Genomic DNA, 13,283 nt, shown 5'->3' on the forward strand with positions numbered 1-13,283 from the left:
GCAAGCACCCCGGGCGCATCAGCAGACAAAAACAGAGTCCACAAACCTTGGTGCAACAAATATAAGCGTCCCAAGACAAAGAATGGCGCCCAGGAAATGGCGATCAACACAGGAGCCCGTAGTCCTCAACCCATTGAAAGGGAGAAGAGACTTCAACATCTTAATTCGGGCCCGTCCAGCCTGAACCGCATACTTGACCCCCCATGTCAAATTCATATTACCCCAGGAGCGGCAGCCAATCATACTAATAGAAAATGTTGGGTCTTTAAACAAATCGGCAGGCCGACGCCGGAAGGAGCATGAATAGGTCCCAGGGCAAGAAGCCCAGATTATCAAGTCTAGGGATTGACCACTCGAGGATCAGACCCACCAAAAAACTCATTTTAGAGTATCACAACTAGGCATGAAGGCTACCTAGGCCCCGCCACTCTGGAGATGGTCTTCGGATCTCCAAAAATTGACATACCAACTTTCGGTCTTACACCTCTAGGAAGTAGCTATCCAGCACCGCCAGGATACACTGCGACTCGACGCATTATCGCCCAAGACCCACGTGATGTAGTCACAATTGCGGGCAGGACCGAGCTTCGCCTCGGCGCCCAAGAGTAATCGGCTACTTTATTAACAAAAGCAGCGAGTCACGGTTTTTTCAATCGAACTTAGATTCGACAGCCGAACTCCCGGACACCGACAAAGGAGTCCGAACTACTTCATGATACCCCAGCCTGACCATAGCTCATACAGATCCTTTAGCATAAGCCGGACGAGTCACATCCCATGGCTCAGCCACTGCTCACACACACCTTTTAAGCATTATTTGCAGGTTCGCCTTCACGCATAACTGGACCGGCGACTTGGAAACAGCTCGGACGCACACAGGGGGAATCTCCACCCTACCTGAATACAATTCGGATATTCCTCCGGACTCGTGCATAGCTAACCACCGCCCAGCCCCAACAGGTTCTGCCGTCATGCCTCTCTTTTATAACATGCACCGTACTCATACGCTAAGACGTATTACTTAAATACAACATGTAGAGTCATTTGACGCTTATCTGCTATTATTTCTCCACGACATTTTGTCATAACGGCATCCGAACATCGTGTTATGCCTTTAAACGCCAGGGGCTTCATTACGCCCGTACTGCGGCGACTAAAGTCCGAACACCTTCTCAGTCGTTTGGCACCCCGAACTTATAGCATTATATGCATCAGCTCCGAATCATGTCTTGGCTCATTGGTTGGGTTTGCCCAGCTCCCATGCTTTGGTAACTTACGTTCCGCAATATCGGCTAAGGTAGCGCTGGGAGAACTACTGCGATTGTGTCTCGGTTCTTCCGGACGAACACCTCAGTAGAGAAAGCCGAAAACCGACTGTCATGATAAGGCGAGAGCTGGTCAGCTGTTCGAGAGGTTGTAAAATCTTTAAGGATTTATTCCGCATAATGCCATAATAAAATGCAGCGTGCGAAGGATCGGTCCACCGATCAGGCGCTATTAGAGCCCCTCGTGCGGTCTTCCAAACACCAGGGGCTGCGCCTCCCATACTCAAATTCCTATGGCTAAGTGAGAGTAATAAAGCCCTATAGTCTGATTGCCTGGTTCGCTGTGTTGAACACCTCCTTCATGGACCCAAGAATGGGATAAAGAGTGTTCAGGTGTATCCCGAACACCCCCGTAGTTCCTACGTGGGGGCAGAAGCCGACGACTGGCCAACTCTCAAGACTAACATATTAAACGGCCGCACAGGAATAAAATTTACACATAACAGGCACATACATATAAGTGACTCTGTTTCGCCCTACAAAGGATAGCACAACTGCTTTCAGGGAAAAATAATGTCTTTCGCACATTGCTCAGCCACGAGGCGGGCCCCTTTCAGCACACCATCATAATATAATTAGGGCTTACGGTGCTCCTTCCCCTCCGGCGGCCCCTCAGTCATCAGCTTCTCAGCATCAAGCTTCCCCCGATGTACTTTCGCACAGGCGAATCCCATTTGTGCCCCTTCTATGCAAACCGACCGCTTAATGACGTCCAGCCGAGGGCGGGCATCCACAATTCGCTTCACGAGCGCAAAGAAACTGCTCGGTATAGGCTCGGCGGGCCATAGCCGGATAATCAAATCCTTCATGGCCAATTCCGCCGCCTGATGCAGTTCGATCAGCTGTTTCAGCTGGTCGACAAACGGCACCGGAAAATTCGGCGCCAAATACTGCGACCAAAAGAGCTTCTCTGCAGTTTTCTTCTTCTCAGCTCGGTAGAATTAGGCAGCATCAGATATGCTGCGCGGCAGATCCGCAAATGCCCCTGGAAAAATTAGGATTCAATGAGTCACCATGAATCCCCCTGCGAAGGCGTAAGGCGCTTTGAATAAGAAAAAACCCTTACCAGCCGCAATCTTCCGCGCCTCCTGAATATCCTTCAGAGCAGCCTGGGCTTCCCCCCGAGCATCATTCGTGGTCTGGAGAGCTTGGGCGAGTTTGGATTTTTTTTCAATGATAGACTCTCCTCCAAACTCTCGCTTTTCTTTACAGCTTCCTGAAGCTCTCGCTCAGCTTTCACGACCCTCGCCTCGTGCTTTTCGCGGAGAGCCTGCACCGTGACCGCTTTCTTCTCGGCCAAGGCAACAGCCTTCTTGAGTGCCTCAATTTTGGCATCTACCCCTAGAGTGCGCGATATATATGCTTTAAGATAGACACAAATACTTACTTGTGCTAAAGCTTACTAAAAGTTTCAAAACATACCTTGTTTATCCTCCAGTTGCTTCTTCACTCGGCCGAGTTCCTCTTCGGCCCGCTCCAGACTCTGCTTGAGTCCGGACACCTCCACAGTATGAGAGCAGGCAGTCGTTGTAGACGTCTGATTCATAATTCAACAAATCTATGTCATTAGCTGAGTCTCCTGCGGGCAGAGCTTTGATCCCCTCTCCGGTTCCTGTCCTCTCCGAACAGTGCATCAGGGGCTACCATCTATACTATGAGAATCTTCTAACAACTCCTAAAAACATACCTCCAAGCTTTTTATTAGGCTGATGCAGGATTCATTCAGTCTGCTCTCGGTGGCCTGAATCTTTTCTATCACCACGCCCATAAGGGCGCGGTGTTCATCAATGATGGGCGCACTCTCCAGTGTTGTCGATAGGCCGGCCGACACCTTTGGTTAGACGGAGGTCGCAGGTGGAGCAGGATCGCCCCCTCCAGTCAAGAGGGGCTGCATGCCTGACCCCGGAGCCTTAAGGGTCTCCGGGACTGTGTCCGGCTGTGGGCCGAATTCATGATCGCCCCCGCCATCGACGTTCATGGGAACCGCCGCTCCCACGTGTTCGGCCCCCGAGGTACGCCCCACCTGGCTCAGGTCCTTTTTGGACGACACCTTGGTGTCACAACCAGGCTTTGGGGAAAGGGCCCTGGGAGGTGTCTCGCTCTCCAAGGCATCGGAGCTCAACGAGTCCTCCAATGAGGCCTATTGGGCAGGAGACCTCGCCGAACTATAAAAAGTACAGTGCCAATCAAAATACTACATTCTAGTAAAGAATTGGGGCGCATGTACGAGTTTACCAGGGGCTGGGCCCTGGGATCCCACTCCGGGCTACTATCGGTAGCCGTGGTGGACGCCTCGGGGATGGATGTTCTTCCCCTCTTAGGCGAATCTACCTCTAAGGATGAGGAGGCCGTCCTTTTCTTCCTCCTCCTTGTAGGGGACTCGAGCTCTTCTTCCTCCGCATCCTCTCCCTCCTCGTCGTCCTCTTTCCTCCTCCTCGCCGGAGGAGGGATGGTCACTAGAATCTTCGAACTTCGTGTCCGAAGCACCGCGACGACGGAGACCGTCCCTGGTCTCCTTGGCCTTTTTGTTGGCCTCTTTCTTCTACGCCTCGTAAGGCCCTGGGACCAACATCTTCGTCAGAAGAGGTCCCGCCGGTTCTTCCGGCAGCGGGGCCGTACAATAAATCTGCTCCGCCTTCTTCGTCCATCCCTGAGGTGATCGTGGAAAAGCATGTTAAAAAACATCTCCCTCGGGGCATATCAATGAAACATATGGATAGCCAAGATATAATAACGACTTACCAGACTGGCGGGGTGGGACAATTGGTACCCACGGTCCTTGTGCGAGGATCTGAAAAGCTCCTGCAGGGTCTGGTGCTCGGCCAGGTCATACTCCCACAAATCACAGCCTCTGTGCTGACAAGGAAGGATCAGGCGGACCAGCATCACCTGGACCACGTCAACAAGCCTGATGGCCTTGCCCTCCATACCTTTGACGCACACCTAGATCACTGACAGTTCGTCGGGCGATGACCAGTTCACGCCCTTCTTGGGCCAGGATGTGAGCCGCAAAGGGGCTCCAGATCAAAACTCAGGGGTAGTGGCCCACTTTTTGCCGCGCGGCTCAGTGATATAGAACCACTATTGCTGCCACTCCTTGACGGAGTCATTTAAAATACCCGTCGGCCATGTGACCTTGGGCATCCTGCTCACCATGGCACCTCCGCACTCGGCGTGTTTGCCATTCACCACTTTGGGCTTCACATTGAAGATCTTGAGCCATAGCCCGAAGTGCGGCGAGATGTGGAGAAAGGCCTCGCACACGACGATAAATGTCGAGATGTTGAGGAAAGAATTGGGGGATAGATCGTGAAAATCAATCCCGTAGTAATACATGATGCCGCGAACAAAAGGGTGAAGGGGAAACCCAAGCCCGCGGACGAAATGGGGAGGAAAACGACTCTCTTATTGGGGCTCCGGAGTAGGGACGATCTGTCCCGCCATCGGAAGACGGTGACCGATTTTCTTGGCCAGATATCCGGCCGCCCGCAGCTTTTTAATATCCTTCTCCTGGACGGAGGAGGCCATCCACTTGCCTACTGCTCTGGATCCAGACATTTTTGGAGGACCTTTGTTTGTAGGGAAGATGAACGCTTGGGCGCTAGGGCTCGGGCAAAAGGAAAGGGGCGAGCAGAAGTAGAAGAAGGCGTGGGTAGAAAGGAGGAGGCCTTTCCCCTGTATAGAGGCGATGAAACTTTATGCCTCCCCGCTTGCCTAATGAAACCTGCTCGTTCCCCACTCACCATAATTGGTGGTACGGTTGGGTTACCCACGCCCGTATTGAAGAGGATCATGCGTTAAGGGGACACGATCTCTGCTTTGACAAGACGTGCCGAAGAAACCGCCTCGCAATATGTGTGGAAGCAGGTTGTAGAAAATGGTTCGAATAATTGTCGAGCCGTGGCGTGATGTCACACTACAAAGGGTGGACAGCAGATTAGATTCGTGGATTATTATTCTCTCTACGGTGGTATATGGGATTTATCTTGCAGAGCCGGACACGGTCCTTGTGTTCGAAATTTATCTTGAAGTATTCGGAGATGGAACCCGCCTCGCAATGCCGAAGACAATCTACGCGCCGGACTCATCGTCATTAAAGCCTGGTTCAGGGGCTACTGAGGGAGTCCTGGATAAGGGGGTATCCGGACAGCCGGACTCTATATTTTGGTCGGACTGTTGGACTATGAAGATACAAGATTGAAGACATCGTCCCGTATCCGGATGGGACTCTCCTTGGCGTGGAAGGCAAGCTTGGCGATTCGGATGTAGATCTCCTTCTCTGTAAACCAACTCTGTGTAACCCTAGCACCCTCCGGTGTCTATATAAACAGGAGGGTTTAGTCCATAGGACACAACAACAATCGTACCATAGGCTAGCTTCTAGGGTTTAGCCTCTCTGATCTCGTGGTAGATCAACTCTTATAATACTTATATCATCAAGATCAATCAAGCAGGAAGTAGGGTATTACCTCCATTGAGAGGGCCTTAACCTGGGTAAACATCGCGTCCCAAGCCTCCTGCTACCATTAGCCTTAGACGCACAGTTCGGGACCCCCTACCTGAGATCCGCCGGTTTTGACACCGACAACGGGTCCTGGGTAATCCTGTGATGAAATCCATGCCAAGTTTATCCCACTTCCATTCAGGTATCGGCAAAAGCTGAAGTAACCCTGCTGGTTTCTGATCTTCTGCCTTAACTCTCTGACATACATCACATACTGCTACATACTCTGCAATATCCTTCTTCATTCCTGTCCACCAGAAACTTTCCTTCAAATCCAGGTGCATCTTGGTGTTGCCTTGGTGAATCGAATAAGGCGAATCATGAGCCTCCTGAAAAATTAACTTTCTGATTTCAGGGTCAATGGGCACATAGATACGCTCCTCAAACCATAACGTTTCGTGCTCATCCTCACGAAAACCTTTAGCGTTTCCTTTACTCATCCTTTCCTTTATCTCTGCAATCTCCTTGTCCGTCCTCTGGGATTCTCGGATCTTTCCCAACAAAGTGGACTGAATTTCCAATGCTGCAACATAACCTCTCGGAACTATCTCCAAGCGTAGTTCTCGAACATCATCGGCTAACTCCTGAGGTAATCCTCTGGTTATGAGCGTGTTAACACAACTCTTGCGGCTCAACACATCTGCTACGACATTGGCCTTTCCTGGATGATAATGTAATCTCATGTCATAATCCTTTATGAGCTCCAACCATCTTCTCTACCTGAGGTTCAACTGCTTCTGCGTGAAGATGTACTTCAAACTCTTATGATCCATGTAAACATCGCAACAGTTACCGATGGGAAAGTATCTCCATGTCTTGAACGCATGCACTACGGTTGCTAACTCCAAATCATGCGTAGCACAATTCAACTCATGAGGTCGAAGCTGTCATGAAGCATATGAAACAACTCTTTCGTCTTGCATAAGAACACCTCCAAGTCCTTGACGTGAAGTGTCGCAATAAACTTGGAAATCCTTGCGTATGTCCGGGAGAATTAGCACTGGGGCTGTAACCAAACGTTTCTTCAACTCCTGAAAACTGGCCTCACAATCCTCAGTACATTTAAACTTGGTGTCCTTCTTCAATAACTCCGTCATGGGCTTCGCAATCTTGGAAAAAATCTCAATAAATCACAGATAATAACCTGCGAGTCCAAGAAAACTTCGGATCTCCCCAACTGAGGTGGGTGCCAACCACTCAGTGACAGATGCAACCTTAGTAGGGTCTATTGCTATTCCTTCTCCTGATATAACATGTGCGAGAAATCCAACTTCCTTCAACCAAAACTCACATTTGCTGAACTTGGCATAAAACTGATGTTCCCTGAGCTTCTCGAGAACTAAGCGCAAATGTTCCTTATGCTGTTCTTCATTCTTCGAATAGACCAATATATCATCAATGAAAACCACGACGAATTTATCCAAAAACTCCATGAACACCTTGTTCATCATACTCATGAAATAGGCAGGGGCATTAGTCAAACCAAATGACATTACTGTAGACTCATATAGCACATACCTTGTGGTAAAAGTTGTCTTAGGTATATCCTGCTCTCGGATATTCAGTTGGTGATAACCTAGCCGAAGATCGATCTTGGAGAAAACCTTAGCTCCCTACAGCTAGTCAAACAAATCATTGATCATCGGCAGAGGGTATTTATTCTTGATCGTCACCTCATTCAGCGCACAATAATCAACAACCATCCTCAAAGATCCATCCTTCTTCTCAACTAGAAGCACTGGGCCTCCCCAAGGTGATGAGCTTGGTCGAATATAACCTTTCTCCAATGACTCCTTAATCTGCTTCTTAATTTCTTCCAGATCATTTCCGGGCATCCGATACAGTCTCTTTGATATCGGCCCGGTGCCTGGCAACAACTCAATTATAAATTCAATATCACGATCTGGTGGCATGCCTGGTAACTCCTCCGGAAATACATCGGGATAATACTTCACCACTAGTACTTCCTCCTGAACAACTCCCGATAGGGAATTCACTTGAATCCTTCTCGGCGCATGCCTAGACACATACTTGATCCTTTTCCCTATGGGGTGGTGAGAAGAATTGATTTACTGGTGCAATCGATGTTTCCCTCAAAGTTGGATAGCCAATCCATGCCTAGGTCACGGCCAATCCTTGTGAGTCCAGGACAATAAGGTCGGCGGGGAAAACATGTCTACCTATTGTTATTGGCAACTGATAACATCCCCTACTAGCCATATACTCTGCTCCTGGGGAACTTACTAACATAGGTGACTTAAGGGCTATGGTTGGCAACTTAAACTTGTCCACAAATCCCATTGATATGAATGAATGAGATGCACCAGTATTGAAAAGAACAAGGGCTGTAAATGCATTAATCAAAAACTTATCGACAACTGCATCACGCTGCTCCTCAATCCCCTCCACACTGACGTGGTTCACCTGACCTCTGGTGAAAGGGTTGGGCTTTTTTCCAGATCTTCCGTTGCCACTACCACTCTTTGCTTCTGAACATTAAGGGCATAGTGTCTGGTCTTCCTGCACTTGAAACAAGTAATGTGACTCAGATCCTTCTTGGCGGGTGTCGCGGGGTTGGAACGGCTCTGACTGTTGCTTCTTCCATTCCCATTACCATTCTTTGGGCGACTGTGGTTGTGTGAACTTCCTCCATTGTGTGAATGTCCTCCATGGTTATGCCCTCCATGGTTATGAGTGTGTCCTCCTGAGTACGGGGAATAGCGAGGCTTCTACTGAGCTCCAGAATTATACTTCCCCTGTCCATACTTCCTCTTGCGGTTATCTATCTGCTGCTGCTTGCCTTCAATCATGAGGGCCCTATCTACCAGCTCCTGGTAGTTGTTGAAGGTTGCCACCATCAACTGCATGCCCAGCTCATCATTGAGTCCCTCGAGAAATTTCTCCTGCTTCGCGGCGTCTGTGGCCACATCATCTGGGGCATAGCATGCTAGCTTGCTGAACTCATTCACATACTGTCCCACTGTACGACTCCCTTGGTGTAAGTTGCAGAACTCACACTTATTCCAACTCATGGCTCCAGCTGAAACATGTGCAGTGCGGAAGGCCTACTGAAATTGATCCCATGTAACTGTAGCTATGGGGAAAGTGGTGTGAAATTCTCCCACCAAGAGGCTGCACGTCCAACAAGCTGATGTGCAGCAAAGCGCACTCTCTCCACATATGTGCATCTAGCAGTGGTCATCTCCCTTCCAATCCTGCAGAGCCAATCATCTGCAACAATCGGCTCGGTGCTACTAGAAAACACCAGCGGATTTAACATCAGAAAACGGGCTAGGTTGTCAACAGGGGGTGGTGGCGGTGGGTTGTTGTTGTTGCCTTGGTTCTGGTTCTAGACCAACATCTGCATTAAGGGATTCAGCTGCTGGATCAACTTGGTGAGCACCGGCGGGAAAGTGAGTCTGGGGTCACATCTCGGAGTCATCTGATGGGTTAGAGGGGTGAGAAAACAGAATAGAATAAGGTATACGAGAGATTTCACTACCCATATGCATATGTGGCAAAAACAATCAATTCACACCACTCAATATCAAAGAAGGTCACACAACGATCTAACTACTATTACAAAATGATCGATACTAACTACTTGGAAGAATACTACTAATAACATGATGGTCGTCTAGAATTTTTGATTGGTGGAAGACTCCATAATATCAGCTCCAGCTTCGTCTTCATAATCATCATTACTGTCATCATTGGCATCACTGCCTGTGTCGGTGTCGTCCAATATGATGTAGTCCTCCAAATGAATATCCACTTTAGGTTCTTGCTTTGGGTTCACCACAGGTATTCCTAGCTTCTTCTTCAGCTCTTCATGCTTCTCTAGTAGCACAGCAATTTCTTCCTCATATCCATCGCGCGTTGACTTGAGCTCCTCTTCTAGCTTGATATTCCTCTTCATCACCTTCTTGGTCTTCTTCATGATAGCGCACATCTGGTTCTCATATCGACGGATGTGTTGATCCATCTCCTGAATGTATGCTGCAATAGATCCATCCTTCCTGGTACGAATCATCTCCCATTTCTCGTCTTGGCGTCCACATATCTGATAGACGGTGTCTTCAAGCTCCTTGTGGTACACCTCACAAATGCATCCAAAAGTGATGTAGGATGCCATGCTCTTTCCCAAGTTCCAACTTGGTGCATCCAAGGTAAAATCAATGGGCTCGTTGTTGGTGCAAACATCCTCCCAGGTACACGAACTTTGATCCTCCAGCGCTCCTCTTCCGGTAAAGTTGCAGTGAAGGTTCCAGTGAATCTTGGTAGTCCAATATTCAGGTACTTCGTGGTCTCCTTCAAGTGTCGTCCGAAAGGAGTGTCGTCATCCGGCTGAGTGAAATTGTTCTTGGGGTCCGTCATCTATAGAGTAGAAATAGAGGAGAATTAGAAATGAGCAGAGAGGAGTATCCTGTGGCTTTTCCTAGTGGTCGTGTCCTACAGTCAGTGTGTGCTCTGATACCATCTTGTAGCGACCACGAACCAAATGGACTGAAGTCTCTGTGCTTAAGTGTCATCCCTGGATCGGTATGCTGACCCACAGTACTCGAGGAATTATAACAAAGTTTCAATCACATACTTATTACATCGAGGTCCTCATAAAGAGTATCTGTTACACAAATAATATGGCTGAAGACCATCTAATCAAAATAATTGCGGAAGTTTTGAAGATAAATGATTCCATCAACTCCAACGGCATAGCTGAGTGCATGACAGCGACCTATCGCACCTTATTCTTCGTTGGTAAAGTCTGCAACATGAGACGTTGCAGCCGTGTAGGTCAGCACATGGAATATGCTGGCAGAGTTACATTGTAGAGAAAATGAATGCAAGAAACTATATCTACATGCATATTTGGCTGGTGGAGGCTCTATGTTTAATGTTTTGCATAAAGCTAAACTTTTCCTACAATAAAGGAATAAATTTGATGGACAACAAAGTTATACCAATGGTTGAGAAGGTTCCTCCAACTCAAATCCCAACATTAACCAACTATCATCATGAAACCCAATTCATTAATTAAAGAGTGATGAGATCAACAATAATATCCACTTCTAGATACTCAAAATGTCCATAACTGGGGACACGGCTAACCATGATTAGCTTATACACTTTGTAGAGGTTGCGCACTTTTCCCCACAAGACTCGACCAGATCCATGATCGGAAGATCGAGACATAGTCTTTCTGAAGCATTAACTCTCTACTTTGGGTAGACCGGTATAGCTACTTTCCCCTACATCTTCTAGTCACCTCTTCAAGAGCTCACACAACTTACTCAACTATGCCAGAACCCATAATGGCTTGTGGCTACAAACGGAAGTTTCTAGGCATGAAATATCATATGATCCCTTTGAGCCTGGGTGGCGAACCGAGGAAAAATCACACGGGTACTCCAGGATTCTCATGGGCAAGCACTGGTTTCTCCAGGTGCCCTAACCAATCCACCCAGATGTGTATTAAAGTTGCCACCTTAGTGTTATCCAAAAATTATTAAATCTCACAACTTCCATGTAGATCACAATCCAATCCTCATCTACGAGCATGGCTAAGCAATATATGAGCATAATGTATATTCTCGGGGTGATCAAAGGTAATATGTTCCTACCTCAAGTACTACAACCAAACCACATGTTCCCAATCCTACTCATGCAAATATTTGAGGCGCAAAACTAATGCATAGTAAAAATTGGGTATTGAAAATTATGATCAAAGTATAACTTGCCATGCTGACGATCGGAAAACTCTAGAGATTTGTAGTAACAAGATTCGCACTCTGGAAAATCTAGCGTCGACAAACAATAGCATACATAAGCAATCAAGCAAACGATGCAAAGAGAAAACGAGAAAAGATCCAAATAAAACTCAAAACAAGCAAATAACTAACCTAAATAGAAAACAAATTCTAACAGCATTATATTTAGGTGGATTAGATCTTAAAAGTAGATACATGTGAAAAGCTACGATTTTCAAAAAGAATCAACTCAAACAAAGCTACGAAACTCAAGATACAAACAAAACAAGATCAAATACTAATCTGAACTAAACTCAAATTTTAAATTGTCAAAATCATGTTTAAGTTGGTTTACTGGATAGAGGGGATCACTCTAAAGATTTAGGCGTTGGTTTTTTCTAATTTGGACAAACGAGCTAAAAGTTACATGGGTTTAAAGATCAGGGGCTAATCTACGAAGAAAATTATTCATGGATAGGTCCCTAACTGAAAATAAACAAAAAAAGAAAAATCTATCAGAAGAACGTCACTAACGAAAGAAAAGGTTCGTTGACAGATCTAAACGAACGAACATTCGCTAGATAGATCTAACCGAAACAAACGAAAACTAAACCGAACGAACCGGAAAAACCGTAAAATAAACTGACCTAGGGTTTACTGGTTTTCCGACGAGAACCGGCGGCGAAACTCCAGCGATCGACGACGGCTCCGGCGGGGCTGCGGCAGCGGGAGGTGGCGGCGGCGCGGGCGACAGCGGCGGCGGTGGTGGCGGCTCGAGGCAGCGGCGGCGAACGGGTGGCGGCGGCGCTAGGCGGCGGGGCTAAGCGGCGACGGCGGGAATGGGTTCCAGGGGTCCCGGGGTGGAGTATAAATAATTGGGGGGCGGCCAACCTCGGGAGGCGTCCTGAGCTCGTATGACGGCGCGGCCAGAGTCCATGCCGGACTCGGTGAGGAAGGCGGCGCGCGGATTCGGCATGGGCTGCTCGGCTGGGCCGGCCCAGTTCGGGAGAAGTTTTTTTAAACAATTTTTTCCCAAAGAATCAAACACACAAAATAAATATAAATATAATCCTAAAAATTCTAGAAAAATTCACGTAGCTAAATGGCCTTATTAATGACCTAGTGAATATTTTTCTAGACCTAAATGCCTAAACTAAAAACAAACATTATAGTACTAATTACTCCGCTAACTATTAAATAAATTAGCAAATAAAATCAAATAAACTCTTCAAAAATTCAAAATTCAATTTCTAATATTTTTCTACTAATTTTGAAGAAGTCATATTATCTTCTCTCATTATTTTGAAATATTTAGAAAATAATTTTGAAAAACAAATTGACCCAATTACCAAATTTTGATAATTGAAAATTGTTTTTTTGGGAAACCTCCAACTCTCTCAAATTGGTCCTTGAGTTGCTTAAGGCCTCTTGGATCAAGATGCAACTAAAACAAAACAACAAATATGCATAAAACAATAATGCATATGAATGATCTATGTATAACATCCATATTAAAAATTGGGATGTTACACCGTACCATCTTCCGTGTCGAACCAACCTTTGTAGACAGTCCCAAATTGCCCGGAGCCAACTATGTTGGCTAGAGAAAGACTATCCTTTGCTTTGATTATGTCGCCATATGTTATCCTTTTCATCTCCATGTATGAATGGCCAATTCTGTCACTTGATTTGTATCTCCTTCTCAAC

Source organism: Triticum aestivum, chromosome 2B (assembly GCF_018294505.1).
Source record: "Triticum aestivum cultivar Chinese Spring chromosome 2B, IWGSC CS RefSeq v2.1, whole genome shotgun sequence".
In the NCBI taxonomy this organism is placed as follows: domain Eukaryota; kingdom Viridiplantae; phylum Streptophyta; class Magnoliopsida; order Poales; family Poaceae; genus Triticum; species Triticum aestivum.